A 14,192-nucleotide genomic window follows, 5' to 3' on the forward strand; every position below is an offset into this window, starting at 1 on the left:
CAATTCAGATTTCTTTTATGTTGTACTGAACTGTACCTTTTCAATATCAAATGTTTTGAACAATGTATATTAAAAATCCAATAAAGTCATGATACATTTTTTTCCAAATTAACACACAGTAAGAAACGTTTAAACGGACTTTACACAATGAGACTGTGGAGCGCAGTGAGCCGTCAGGTCAGACGACGAGCGTCTGGCGTCACAAACAGGAAGAATCATACAAACAGGAAGTAGATGTTTACCTGCAGAGGTGGTTTCCCCTGTAATCCTCTTCCGATACTCGGCCCATTCTTGTCAGGAACACTTAGGGTTCTGATGGATGAGAGAATTGTGTCCGTTTACTGGGGAAAGTTTCACCCGCAGGACCGTCCTGAGAAGGAAACGCTGCAAACCAAGAGAGGAGCTGTGGTGAGTGAGCGCTGTGGGAGGAAGGTGAATTAGTCAATGTTCACTAGTTCAGTGATCAGGAAAAACATGGCAGGACATGGAGACAATAATGACATGGAAACAATGACAGCCAACAAGATACTGTAGGAGACAGCATTGAGAGAAAGTACAAAGTTTTTATTTCCTCTACATGAGCTCAGACTGAGATTAACAGCCTGACTTTACAGATGCCCTGGAGCAGAATAGGTTGAGTTCAAAAGAAAAGCTCTTTGATTTCTCAGCCTGAGATAAAACAAAATGTACAAACATTAAGGAAATCTGGGAATTATTTGAGTTTGAGATCTCTTTGAAACTTAGAAGAAGGCTAAAGTGAGACTCATTATCTAACTTCTGGAGAAGAAAATGAGAATTCAGCCAATGACTGGTTTTAGTTTCAGACAGATCACACTGTTATCCAGGAGAACTTGAAACATATTTATGTCTTTTCTCATTTTATTTACATCCAACTCCTAAATTTGAGAAAAAAAAAAAGTAGATTTTTTTACTAAACATGGTCAGTTCCTTGGGAAAGAACTGATCCACATCATGGCGGCTCCCAGCTGAATCACAGGGAAAACAGGAAACAGCAACATGGATTTAATATCAGATGTTTTTATCAACCTGCAAACCGTCCTGGATCTCCTTCACCTCTAAAACCTCCACAAATGCCTTCAGCTGCTTTCGTCCTCACCGGGTTTGATCATATCCGTCTCTGTTCAGTGAAAACAGCAACAGATTTCTATTAAAAGCATCAAATATTAATCCTGATACAGCACACAAAAACAAAGGGAAAATGACTAAATCTAACTGTAAGCATAATTCTTTCTTAGCCTTATTTTGAACAATGAAACAGTAACAATATTTAGAAATGTTTTAATTTGTGGTGAGCTAATATTTTGCACCATATACACCTGTAAATATGCATAAAAGTCTTAAAATGATTTCATGTTTTATCGTAAAACCTTTTGCAAGAGGCCCTTAGTGTCAAGTCTCTCCACTTCCAGTCTTACATGAGAGAGGAAATTACCCAGAAACATGACAGACATGTTCTCTGCTGCTTCCCATTTTGAAAAGCAGCCTCTGTATCACACTCCAAGTGCAGTTAATGAAATGTGTAATACTGTTCACACCCCTTTAATATAAATATATCAGCTTCTCTGTTTTTCTCTGTTTTGTTTATCTGACCACTTTACTACATTTTTATTTGGATTTGATAAGATGAAGTAAAATAATGACAAATCATAAAAACCTGGAGAATAAAATATATGACAAGAGTTTAATGATATATATGTTATGTTGTAAAGCAGATCAATGACTGGGGAGTTTCATGTCTGCGGTCTATTCGTGAAAGGAAGAGGATAACCTTTTCAACCTTATTATTGCTTATTGCATCAATCAGATTCAAAGGCCTAAAGAGACTCTCTGACAGCGTAGCATTAAATCTGAGTCGGAAAAACATTTGAGGTCTTCATGTCAGACGCTGAAGCTACGAGTGTGGCTGTGTTTCTATTGTCAGCGTTTCCAGTCAGGATTCATTACCTAATTACGCCGTGATTTAAGCCTCAGGAAGGAGAACATCGGGAGCCTCGTCAACACGCTTATATTTGGCTCTCTGTAAAAACTCTGCATCACAACTGCGCCGCTAATTGATGGGAATGTCTTGGGCTCTTGCCGTCTTCAAAGAGGAAAATCGCAGTCGGTCTCGCTCACAGTCGAATCTAAAACACGGGCGCACACCCACGCAGACAGAAAGCCTGAGGGAGGCCGGTTACAGTGACATTCAACATCAAACTCAACGCGTCTCCATAACTCTGCTCAGCCTGTTGTGTCTGTGTGGCTGGGCGCCGCTGGTCACCGGCTGTACCGACATTCTGCGTGACAAATGCCCCCTCCAGTGTGTCACAACGGGAAAGTTGGGGAGTTGACGTTGCATTCGCGTGGTGGAGAAGGCCTTCAGGCTGGCTCTGTGTTTAATGAGCTTGGAAAGAGCCCAGACTTGGGTCTCTTTCATCCCTGTCACTGCTAATGCAACCAGTTAGCTCGGTAAAACACGAGCCCTACCAAAGCTGTCCCATCTTCTTCACATCTCTGTCTCTCCTGAGTCTAACTGCACCTCTCGGCCATTTTCTCACCTGGTCCATTTGTTTCCCCTGTTGGATCCACTGCTGTGCCTTCCGGCCGTCGGTGAAGCGCCCTGTCCCTTCCGCTTGCTGCTTCATTAGCCATGTTTCCCTCAGATTCAGGTTTTCTATCCCGTGTGCATTTTCACCTTCTGTCACATCACAAACACAAACTTCAGGATTCCATTAACACAAAGCAGATCATAATGGGGAAATTAAAATGTTTGGGTTTTTTATACCATTTCATACAAATAAAAATCTGTAAAGTGTGGCATGCATTTATATTTACTCCTTTACTCTGATACCCTTCAATAAAATCCACTGCAGAACTCAACTAATCACCTTTATTAAATTTTAACGGGTTCAGAAAATGGACAGCAGGCAAAATTATATAAATATTATGGAAAATGTTCCCCATTTTTCTCCCTCAAGTCATAAAATGTAACTATTATACAAATTCAACTCATGTGTGGTGAAAAATTTCAAGCCTTTATTTCTTGTAAATTTCACTACTTTTTATTTTACAAAGAAAAACTCAGTCTCAAAAAATTAAACAAAAATAAATAAATTGAAACCTCATGATGTCACGCCTTAACCACCTAATTAACTCCAAACAGCTGGTAGGTTCCATGACCCTAAATGGTCCCAGTAGTCCCAGTCAGGAGGAAAACTGCTGACTGGACAGATGAATTCTTTTGAGAGTTTGGGAGAGTTTCACAAGACGTGGACTGAAGCTGGATTTAGCGCATCAAGAATCATCACACAGAGATTGAGCCTACATTAAATTTAGAATCTAAGGCAAGACTTGAAAAGCGATGTCCACAGCTTGATCTTTTCAGCAGAGAAAAAGAGCGTCAAGAGGCAGTTTGGACCTTTTACAACTGCTCTTAAAAACTTTGACTAAAATCAATGAAGAAGCAAATAATAGTTTTAAATACAGATAAAACAAATGCAGCTTTTAGCTGTTTCATTGAATTTTCACAACAGAATGAATCTAAAAGTATCCTTAGTATGATCTGAATCTACTTGTCTCATCGTTCGATTAAAAACTGTTTATTCATATCAACCTCTCACAGAAGGATCTGTCATGTTTTTGGAAATCTGTTTAACCCACATGCAGAAACACCATCTGGAGATCAGAACAGTACTTTTGCTTTATTTACAATAAGTTGCAACAGCGTGTAAATGCAGGCGCCCAGAACTGAAACAAAAGCCACACCGAGAAGCTGGGGACGAAAGAGATACGCGAGTCCAAATGAGATGCTGGGGCAGTATAGTGCTGGAAACACTTACTGGTGCTGGAAGGGCGATCCACTAAGAGGAAGAATGGTGGAGCTGGGACCAGCTGGGGCAACCCCCCGCTGTGGGGGATCGCTCCGAACCAGAGGAAGGAATCCACGATCTGGATCGAATCCTGAGTTGCGGCGTACCTAGTAGGGCAACACAAACGTAGGTGAGCTCAAAACTCAAAAGACTTCAGACAAGGACCTGCGGCTCTGAGGGTCTGGAGTTACCACAGAGGCAAACACTCTGGCGTCGGAGGATCGGCAGCCGGCTCTTCTTATGCTCCACCTAATGAAAGAAAATGAATCGCAGGTGTGTGAGAGAACCCATCCTGCTCCCTGAAGACATCTAGTGAGGGAAGGAAGGGACTTCCGGGTGATGACAGAGATTCCCAACAGGATCCTTTTGTAGATATTTATCAAAAATCATAAATCGTCTGATGTTACTGGTCAGGTAGCATTTGCGGCTCTAAAGTTTTATTTCACTGGCCTGAGGGCAGACGTAGCTCTTTGTATTGTGAAGGTTGCAGACCCCTGCTGTGTTTACACAGTGAACTATTACTGCTTTATTACTGCTTTTTCACAGCACCTTGACAAGCATTCCTTATTGCAAATAAACATCACTGAAGTAGCTGGAGTTAAAAAAATGTCTGGAATGTAACATCAAAAGCTATCTGAAGTGAAATATTTTGCTTATTTGTTGTTTTTTTCCGTCTCTTTTTTCTTTCCTTCAATAAATGGTTCTGACATGAGATACACTTTGCAAACATCTGGGAGAAGTGATGCAAGAGTCCGGGAGACGGCGGGGCTGCAGATCAAACAGAGGGGGAGGGTGGAGGGGGGGTTTCCTCCATCTAATAAGCCAGAACCCTTCCACCTTCATTCATCCATCTCAAGGAAGCGGACAGGGGAGACTGCCGGCTACAGACTGCCATACTGATGGAGCTAAAGCTCTTCGTTAGCGCCCAGATCAGGTCAGATCCCGCTGGCTGCTTGTGAAGGTCTAAGACTTCAGACAGTCTTACTGAAAGTCACCTAAATGGTTTGCTTCAGACTACTTCTCCTAAATTCTTTCTAACCAAAGCTATATTAGAGTAACAGAAGTTTTTCCATTTTACACAAACAAAATCTGTACATGTACAGAAAATTGTGAATTAAAATAACAACCCTGTCTTTTGGTATTAGAATTGCTCATGGATACCCCAAAGTGTTTCAATCAACCCATCGGAATCCAACAAAGACGCTACAAGACAAAACAAAGAAAGAACTAAAGAAATAATCTAATCTAGTGTAATAACATCACACGGCTACATAAGCAGATATCAGAAAAGCATTCTAGGTTCTTTTCTTCAAGCCTCTCATGTGAGCAGTCGTCACATCAGAAGCAGCTAACGCTGTGTTACATAGCAGTGGCAGTGAAACCTTGGAGGAAGGTAAATTTGCGTTAGCATGTTATGTTAGCATAGTACACACTGTTGCACAGCTGAAAGAAAAAAACCTACCGTCTCCATGTGTGTTGCCCAGATTATCTACAACCTAAACTTAACCTTATTTTAAAAAGGCTAAAATTTACACATTCAGATCCATGACAGACATTTGAAGCCTTCATGTTATCTGCTGAAGTTTTCCACTCCTGCAGCCTGAATGAACCATAAACATGGAATACATCATAAAAAAACAGGAGTTTGTTATGATGTAAAGCACTTTGAGATGCCTTGCAGCTGAAATGTGCTACACAAATAAAATTGGATTGATTGATTTGAATAGAAAATACATTTTATTTTTAATGTCTTCTTACATCTCCATACTTCACTGATACTTCAGTGACCTCACTGATACTGAGAATTACTAACTTTCCTTATTCTTCCCTCAGTATTAACTTCCACACTAAGGAGTGTAGCACTCTGTAAGACTTTATATTATTCAGTATGTGGCATTCACCAGTTGGAAAAAGATTGGATTTTTGTATTTTTTTACATTTTCTAGTCGTCACCTCTGCCTGCTTCCTGTCTACACAGTGAGTTACTCTGATTTTATCTCTGAATCTCTCTCCATGTACCTGAACCCTGATTAATGCCTCAGGGATTCTGGATCTCTTCTGGCTTGTTTGCTGCTGACCTGTGCTGTTCACCTGACCACTGATCTTTGAGTTATAGACAGTCACCACTCACTTCCTCACGGTGAAACCTGGCCATTGGATTAGTGTGTGTAATCCAACTTACCCTGACACATGAACTTCCACTCTCTGTGAAGTTTTCATCCCCAGATTCCCAGAGGATTCATTGCTATGATCCTGCGGTGAAACAATCCCAAGTAAAAGGAAACACTCCATCCTCAACGGTTACAGCTCAAAGAACTTAAGTTCATAGAGGTCCATGTTGCTGAAGAGGATCTCCTTGGACCATCGCTTCCAGGTAACACATTACATCCTGTTTACATTTTACTTCCTGTTTGTCCTCACTTTCGCTCACCTTCCTGACTGCATCAGAGTGTGATCTGAAAGCTGATCCTTAAATGAGGCTGCTGATCCTGTCACATTCTTCCCTCGGGTGTGGACAGAGTTCAGGGTACAACTCTTGTTTGATTAACTTCCAACATGCAGGTTTTTGGACCCTGGGTCCCAAAGAGAGACCCATGGTCAAGAGGAGAACATGTAAACTTGGTGCAGAACTCAGAACCTTCCTGCTGCGATTAGCAATGCTACCAACTGTACCACCGTTTAGGGGGGGAAAAATCAGCATAAAGTGTTTTAAATATATAGTTTCTGTGATTTTGTCGTAATCACTGGGTCATGTGACATGCACTTTTCAAAGAAGAATGCCAAAGGAAATTTGGTCTCCCTGCAGTTCAGAGCTGTCATCCACTTTGGAACAAGAAATGCATTTAAAAAGGAGGTCAGAACTGAGCAGCCAAAATTTCACATAAAGCCCAAATGGGAAAACATGCTGCTTTGAAAACTGCAACAATTGGTCTCCTCCGTTCCCAAACCCTTACAAAATGTTGTTAAAAGCAAGGCTGATGCAACAAGGTGGTAAACACGCTGCTGTCCAAAGATGCTAAGAGTACTGCTGGAATTAAAGCCAAACAGAACCTTGAAAGAAAGTCTCAAATCTTTTGATCTTATAAAGTAATAAATACAATTAATTATGTTTAAAGAGCAGGAGTCTTTCATTTTTTACTTAACTGAGAATTCTGGAGGATTTTGAGACTAATGGTGATCTGTTCTAATGTTCTTATTTTTCAAAAGGCTCTGGTGAGAGAAACGATTATGGCCACACTAGTGCAACCCTACTGCACAACTGTGCAGGACAGTAAGCAGCTGGTGAGGAAGGATCGACCCAGGACCACACGAGAAGGAAGAGTGAGTGGTTAACGTTGAGTATGGCAGGCGAGGAAGACGAAGAATTAGTCTTACCGTTTATGGGGATCAAGCGGATCTGCAGGAGAGGTACCTAAGTCCTCGTGTGAATTAGTTTTTAATCTTTACCACTGAGGTCGGACAGGGAAGGGTGAGCGGTTCGAATAGTGATTCTTTCTCCTTGAAAGGCAATGGAGAGCATTGCAGGGTGGGCAGGCAGCTGGAGACTGACGATGTAACCCGGTAGGTGTTCTAACTGGAGCAATCTGAGGAACGGCGAAGGTGAGAAGCAAAGGAGAGGGTATCAGAGCTGTGAGAGGCAAGGTGAGGCTAAGATCCAGGAATCTAGAAAGGAGTCGTCCACAGAGGGTCTAACTGTGGGGCTACTGGAGGAGATGAAGGTAAACAACATTTTACTGCAGGCCCAATCAGTTAACTTCACCTGAGTGTAATTTAATCTCAGTACAAATCTGCTGTTCTGTTTTCATACTATAGCATAAAACATGGCTGCAGAGTCAAAAAGGTTACCGCTGTCGTCCAGAATACCTCAGGCTCCTCAGCAGGTAGAGTCTGCTGTGACGCGTCCAGTAAAGAGCATAAGTGTTGTGAGTCCAGTCCACAACACTGGACTCTGAACACTGGCCATACCGGGTGAACTCCCAGGTACTAAGCTTTGGCTTTAGATGCTTACATAACCACAAGTCACAGAACATTTTCAGGATCCAACAAGCAGAAAAATATTAAACTAACAAGACTGTCGACCATGCAAAGGAAGACTGTTGGAGATATGGGTTCCTGGTGGGGTTTCTGGTGGTGCTCCTACAGCTTTCCACCAGATGGCGCCAGAGGTGGCTCCTCCTGGCGGGGCGTGCCGGTATCAGGCGCACCTGAACCACATCTTCTCATCATCTCGGGAGTTCAAGAGGAGCTGACTGCCGTTTCTCCGACGCCTGAGTGTTTGCCAACAATGGTAGTCAGACCCTCCTAGTATAGCTACTCCTGGATTCCTAAGAAATCTCGAGTGATTCCTGTTGTTGTTTTTTTTTCTTCTCTCCAGGTGTTTTCAGCCAGACGCTGAGTTTCCTCCGTGAGAGGTTTTTTCTCCCCTGGTTTTCCCTGTACCTACCTTCTCGTGACGCCGTGGAAGTTACCCACTGGTTGCCCGAGCTCCTTCCCTGTTTTCCTCAAGTGGACCAAGCCGTTTTCCTGAGGAATCCTGACGTGCAGTCGAACCGCTCCTCTGTCTCCCACCGCCTGAACTTACCTGTCCGCCCTCCACCACAGCCTCTTCCGCGCCAGCTCACCCGAGCTACGGTCAAAGAAGAACCCCGTCCGATCGGAACCCAACCCGGCAGATTTCCCTCCCCAATCTGAACCGCCAACTCCACAAGTAAGACCAGTTCTGTTACGAATCTGTGTTTCCATTTTCCCACATCCTTGAACTCATCATCTCTCTCTCTACTGCCACCGTAGTGAGCCGCCTTTTTCCAGAGCTGCCTCCAGAGTGCCGTGTCCTTTCAAGACAACCCTTATCTGAATCTGCAATAAATATTATTACTGATCTTTTGTCTACTCTGTGGTGTTCTGCATGTGGGCAAAAAGAGTTGATTCAAACATGACAAAGACAGATGAGAAAAGGGCAAAAAGTCAACTATCTCAGACCGACTGTAGCGTCTACGGATGTCTGCAGTGGTTGTCTGAAAGGATGAAAGTCTGTGGAACTTTGAGGAGAATAAAAAACATTTTTATGGCTTCCCGGTGATTTACAGACCGGTTTGTTTTGCTTTAAGAGACAGTCTAAGTGTGGCACGTGGGTGCTGCTGGCATTTTATGACCGTACGAGTGGAACCTGAACTGTATAACGCTCACTTTGGGGTATTCTACTTAGAGTTGAAGTGCTGGCAAATAACAAGAGCTTTCACGCAGAAAAACCTGCTGATGTGGATGCTCTCTGACAGGACGGAAAGTCAGAGCACGCTGGAAAGTCAGCCACACCGGTTTACAAAATACCAGGATAGTAACGGGAGGAAGACAAAAGGATATTTTCCTCACATTTATTGGACACCTGAAGGAAGATTTGTTAGATTCTCCAGAAAGGCTGCGGCTCTGCTCTCCTGCCGGAGGGTAATTGCTAAGTGAGGAATGAAATATGAGATGAGGGCAGAGGCTGACGCTTGAAAAATTGGTTTGGAGGAGTTGAAAAGACAGGAATTATCTTTCTTTAAAAAAAAGGCTTTAAATGTCAATATCTAAGCTTGCTGTCAAAAAAAACTTTTAAACACCCAGAAGAATAGTCTGATTTGGATTTAATTGGTGAACATGCAGACCTGCAATGATCCTTCGACGTGCAATATCAAATGATTTCTCACCACTATGTCTGGCTATATATTCTATCAGAGACTGAGAGCGAATGTGTTCCGACATGCAAGTTTACTGCTTTTTAATAATAAAAATATTTGATTGCATCTTGTACTCTCATACTGAGATAATGCAGTTTGCTTTTTTTATCCAAAGACGACAAAGTAAAGAAAAATCTCAAGTCGGTGGAGCACAGAGCCCTTCTTGGCTGATCAGCTTTCATGATAAGCCGTTTCTTTAATGTGAAAGCCCCTTCTTTTTGCTGTGTTTTCCCCCCTACTGCCTCTTCAAGAACCAAGTCAGCCAACCTCGTCTGCACCAATCTCGTCTGTAGAAACGGTGAGACAGCTTCGAATTAAAGAGAAACAAAGCGAAAAATGACTCATGGTTACCCACGGCTCTGTCAAAGAGGGAACATGAAACTAATGGAAATTACAACAAGGACATTCCTGCTGGGGTTTATTTTCTGAAGAACATTTAGGAGGAACTTTAAGTGAAGCTATATCAGTCAGTTGGAGTTAATAGTTTTAGGAACATGACCTAAATTTACATTTAATAGGTTAAAACAACAGAGTTTTTGTAAGAGGAAAAACAATTCAAAAGGTTTGAATGTAATGCTATGTATTTTTAATTGACTGTAAAGTGTCTCTAATCCACCTCAACAAATTCCTGCCGATGCATTAATAATAAGATGATTATAATATAATGCTAAGTTCACACAGGATGCAACTCAAATCTCTCTTCTTTCTTTTTTGACCTATGCTGCTATCCAACTTATTCCTGGCAGACTAAATGGAACAATTCTAATCATTTCTACCCTCCAAAAATGTTATTTGTCACTTCCATATATGGGACTAAATCAGATCAATCAAATATTTTTGAAAGCGTCAGCAGTCTGAATAGCCATGTCGCATTTTATCCAACTTTTACATCATTTACGAGAGCTGTGTCGTAATTCTGCACCAGAGGAGGTCAGATGCGCTAAATCCAGAAGTAAACAAAGCCTGAAAATTATAATTCTGAAAATTCTGAACTAATAAAAGATGTTTCACTGCAGGCGACATCCATTGTTAGTGCAGTAAACAATGTGCTGCTGTGTAATGTCTACGTTCTTCTTCTGGACATGCAGGTCCAGAAGACCCCCATGTCTTCCTCTGGACAAAGATGTGAATAAAACTATTCGCACAAAAGTCTGATTGAAACTACAACTACTTCTCAGTTCAGACACAAACTGCTCTGGTTTTAAAGCAGCTTCTCAGTCTGTGGACCCTTTGTTTAAGGAACCACGTCACATGATAACTGAAGAAAAGGAGAACAGTTTCACTGGTTTTATGCCGAGAGGTTATAGGTCAGGGAGTAATCTAAGAGCTAAACAACAGATACCAGAAACGTTTTAGAATAATGAGATAATGAGAATAATGTCTTAAAAACAAGTCAAACTCGTGAGATTTAAATAACTTAGAGGACCTTCTAAGAAGAATGTGCATCTATATCTGCTTGGTATCATTTAGATTCGGCTAGAAAGAAACCAGCAAATGTAAATGCTCATGTGGCTAAAACTGATCACTGAGACCTTCAAACCTTCATCATTCAGACCAGTGGCTCTGAAGCTTTTCTAACCCACAAAATAAAACAAGATCAGAACTTTAACTTGAGATAAATAAAAAGTCAAATATACTAAAATACAAACAACAGAACCATCTGTTGGTTCTGAGGTTCGATAACCACTGCGCAACAGGGGAAAACACTGGACTGGTTCCTTGTATCTTGGTTTATTTTTGAGTAAGAAAAATTTTAATCAAAATCTAAACCTGAAAGAAAATAGTTTAAACTTTATCTCATGCTTCATGAACAGACAGCATCTGGAGCCCATTAATGATCTATTGGACAAACAAAATGATGTCTGACCTTCTGATCCACTGATGTGGTAGGAAAGGGTTCATTAAAATACACATTTAATGACAGTTTTTCTAACCTTTTCACAGCTTTTTGTTTGCCACCTGCTTCAGAAGAAGACAGAGCTGCAAGAAAACATCACACACAATAATGTCACTAAAACTGATCTTTATGAGGAAATACTTATGTTGTTGGGACTATTCAAGGTTTTACACGTCTGCCACTTCCTTTCTGCTGAGAAACATGAAAGTGTGTTCAGGAAATGTGACATCGATTCAAACAGCTCATTGAACTGGGACAAAACCGTCCACGTTTCTGAAACAAAACCTCAGCACAATGACCGCCTCGACTGCCAGACCAGCCATGAGAATTTAAACAAAAATTAAAATTAAGAGGGTGCACTTACTTTTAATCATAACACAGAATAATAAATGTTGGCATAAAGGGCTTAAACTGCGAAGAGAAACACAAACAGTAAGAGCCAGGGATGAGACTGCTCAGGTTAAACATCCTGAAGATAAATCAGATCAATGCAAACAAAGATTTTTCACATGAAAACAGAGGACAGGCTCATCCAAGATAAACAGTATCAAAGCCATCAGCAAATCAACAGTCAGAATTCAAATGACTTTATCTGCATTGGCATGAAAACGTTTGCAGGAGCAGCAATCTATACCAGCATCAGAGGACTGAGGTTGTTTTTAATCCAGCACAACCATCAAAGAGATTAAGACTAAAAAGACAAGATTAATGGAAAAACATCAAGGTCCATATTCTATTTACATTTAGAAAAAAATAAAGTTGATTAAATGCTGCAGCGGCTTCAGTTTTGCACGCTTTGTTAGCCTTGTCAGAAAGTTTTGCATTTAACTTGGATTTCACAGGAACAAATTGAGTCCCTGGCTAAAGGTGTCCATGTGTTGAATGGATTAATCCAGTAAAGTGTCCAGAGCTTTTATTTATGCTTTTGAAAAGCTTTCAGACATTGATTATGTGTGCAGTCGGAATTATGTGCTCAGACAGAAATGACTGTTTACGAGTTTGATTGTAAATCAGCAATTTAAAGGTCATGAAAACGTTAAGTCTTCACACATCTTCCTGCACATCTGCTCTCTGAGTGATGCAGAGGTGATGAAGGACGCTTCGCAGTGGTCTCTGGTTGGAGACCAACTGTCCTGAGGTCAGCCTTGCTGCTGGTTTTATGTCCTGAGAGCCTGAGCAGATAACAGCAGAGCTGCAGTTTATCAGTAGCCCAGGGCTCCAGCAGCATGCTCAGGTTAAAGGATTGCTCCTGGCTTCCTCTGGTTCGGGTTCTGTGAATGGACCCTGACCGGGCCCTGAAGCACGCTGGGGTAAAGCTGAAGGGTATACATACTTTTAGTGCACCAGGAAAGCTAAGATTATAGAGAAGAGTGTGGTGAAAGAAATGGTGTAGCTCTGGATCCATCACCAAGTACACAACTGCCTGTTATCCCAACTTGGAGCATTTTTACAACGTCATCTCTCTCCTAGTAACAAATCCTCAGTTTTACCCTAACCAACTCCAATTCCAGTCTGTGGAGTTTGTGGTTAGGATGGCCTAACCACAAATAACCAGTTGACTTGATTCTCTGTCCTCCAGTATTTTCTAGATCTGTCATCCAGTCAAATCCCATGTTGCTCCACTGCAGTGATCATTTACTCTCTCTTGGTGAAACCAGTTCACAGTAGCGGTGAGTGCATGCCAGCCAAATTGCTATCGAAACCCATACTTGGTTTCACTACTTTTAGTTTTCAGTGTGTAGAGTTCTGTTCTCTGCATGTCCTGTGGGTGAAACAATCCCCAGTAAACTGACATTCTCTTATCCATATGGTCTAAGTGTCAAGAATTTCTGCTAGCCAAGGTCCTGGATGGGATTTCAGTCTCCAAACAGAAATCCCAGCCCTGTTCTTACTTACACATTCATATATTTTTTTCATTAAGAACTGTTAACCATTACTGGGTTGCGGTTTCCGTTTTACATACACAGCATAAGGTGTTTTTACACTTTATAGTCTGGTAGACTGAGTTCAATTGGAGAATAAAATTGCTTTCACACTGCACTGTGTCAAGTGCACCAAATAGTTAGAGCTACCTGTTCAACCCCTTTGTGCTGGTGCTGCACCAAGAACCACTGAAGGAAACAACATGAAAACCTCTGAAACAAACAAAAATGGAGTGGAGATTTTAGCAGCTGTAAGATTTTTCTTTTGTCTTTGGCAAAAGAGCATTAGTCATGTCTCCCGCTAGTTTTAGTTGTATTTACCCAACATGCCTGGTGCTGCAACCCCCTTCCTGCTTTTGGAGCGGTCTCCAGTCCCCTTGGCATTCACATTAACATTGGAATTGCACCAGAGTTCACGTTAACTGTACAGAGACTGAGGTTTGTAAGAGGATCAGAGTTGGGTTTTTTTAATTTTTGGTCCACATCAGAAACTGATTGCACATTCACGCCTCCCAAAACAAACTAGAATTCAATTAAAGCAGAATAAGCAGGGCTGGTGGGAATGCACTGTGAGTTCATTATTGGATCAGTCACAAGTGATCCTATAATGAATCCAGTCCTACATTCCGAGAGTCCATATTCCACAAGTTTCCCAATACTTTTCCCTGCATGTAGCAAGCATCAGTTCAGACTTCTGAACTCTGCTTTGTTGTCAGCACGTTCCTCTAAATTTGACACATTTAGCTAAACACAGAAAAATACTTCATGCAATTTCTTATAAACGTAG

At 41.5% G+C, this 14,192-nt stretch overlaps 2 long non-coding RNA genes across 2 annotated transcripts; one reads left to right on the top strand and one right to left on the bottom strand.

Moving 5' to 3' along the window:
- Positions 1 to 248: 248 nt before the first annotated feature.
- LOC114145389 (uncharacterized) lies at positions 249 to 4,289 on the bottom strand. Its single transcript, XR_003595676.1, has 3 exons — positions 3,840 to 4,289; positions 1,048 to 1,138; positions 249 to 384 (listed from the first exon to the last, which is right to left on the bottom strand). It is a non-coding gene; the product is annotated as an uncharacterized LOC114145389 (long non-coding RNA).
- A 3,704-nt stretch (positions 4,290 to 7,993) lies between these two features.
- Positions 7,994 to 8,797, top strand: LOC114145331 (uncharacterized). Its single transcript, XR_003595661.1, has 3 exons — positions 7,994 to 8,157; positions 8,245 to 8,577; positions 8,661 to 8,797. It is a non-coding gene; the product is annotated as an uncharacterized LOC114145331 (long non-coding RNA).
- Positions 8,798 to 14,192: the final 5,395 nt, after the last annotated feature.

This window comes from Xiphophorus couchianus, chromosome 5 (genome assembly GCF_001444195.1).
Source record: "Xiphophorus couchianus chromosome 5, X_couchianus-1.0, whole genome shotgun sequence".
Lineage (NCBI taxonomy): Eukaryota > Metazoa > Chordata > Actinopteri > Cyprinodontiformes > Poeciliidae > Xiphophorus > Xiphophorus couchianus.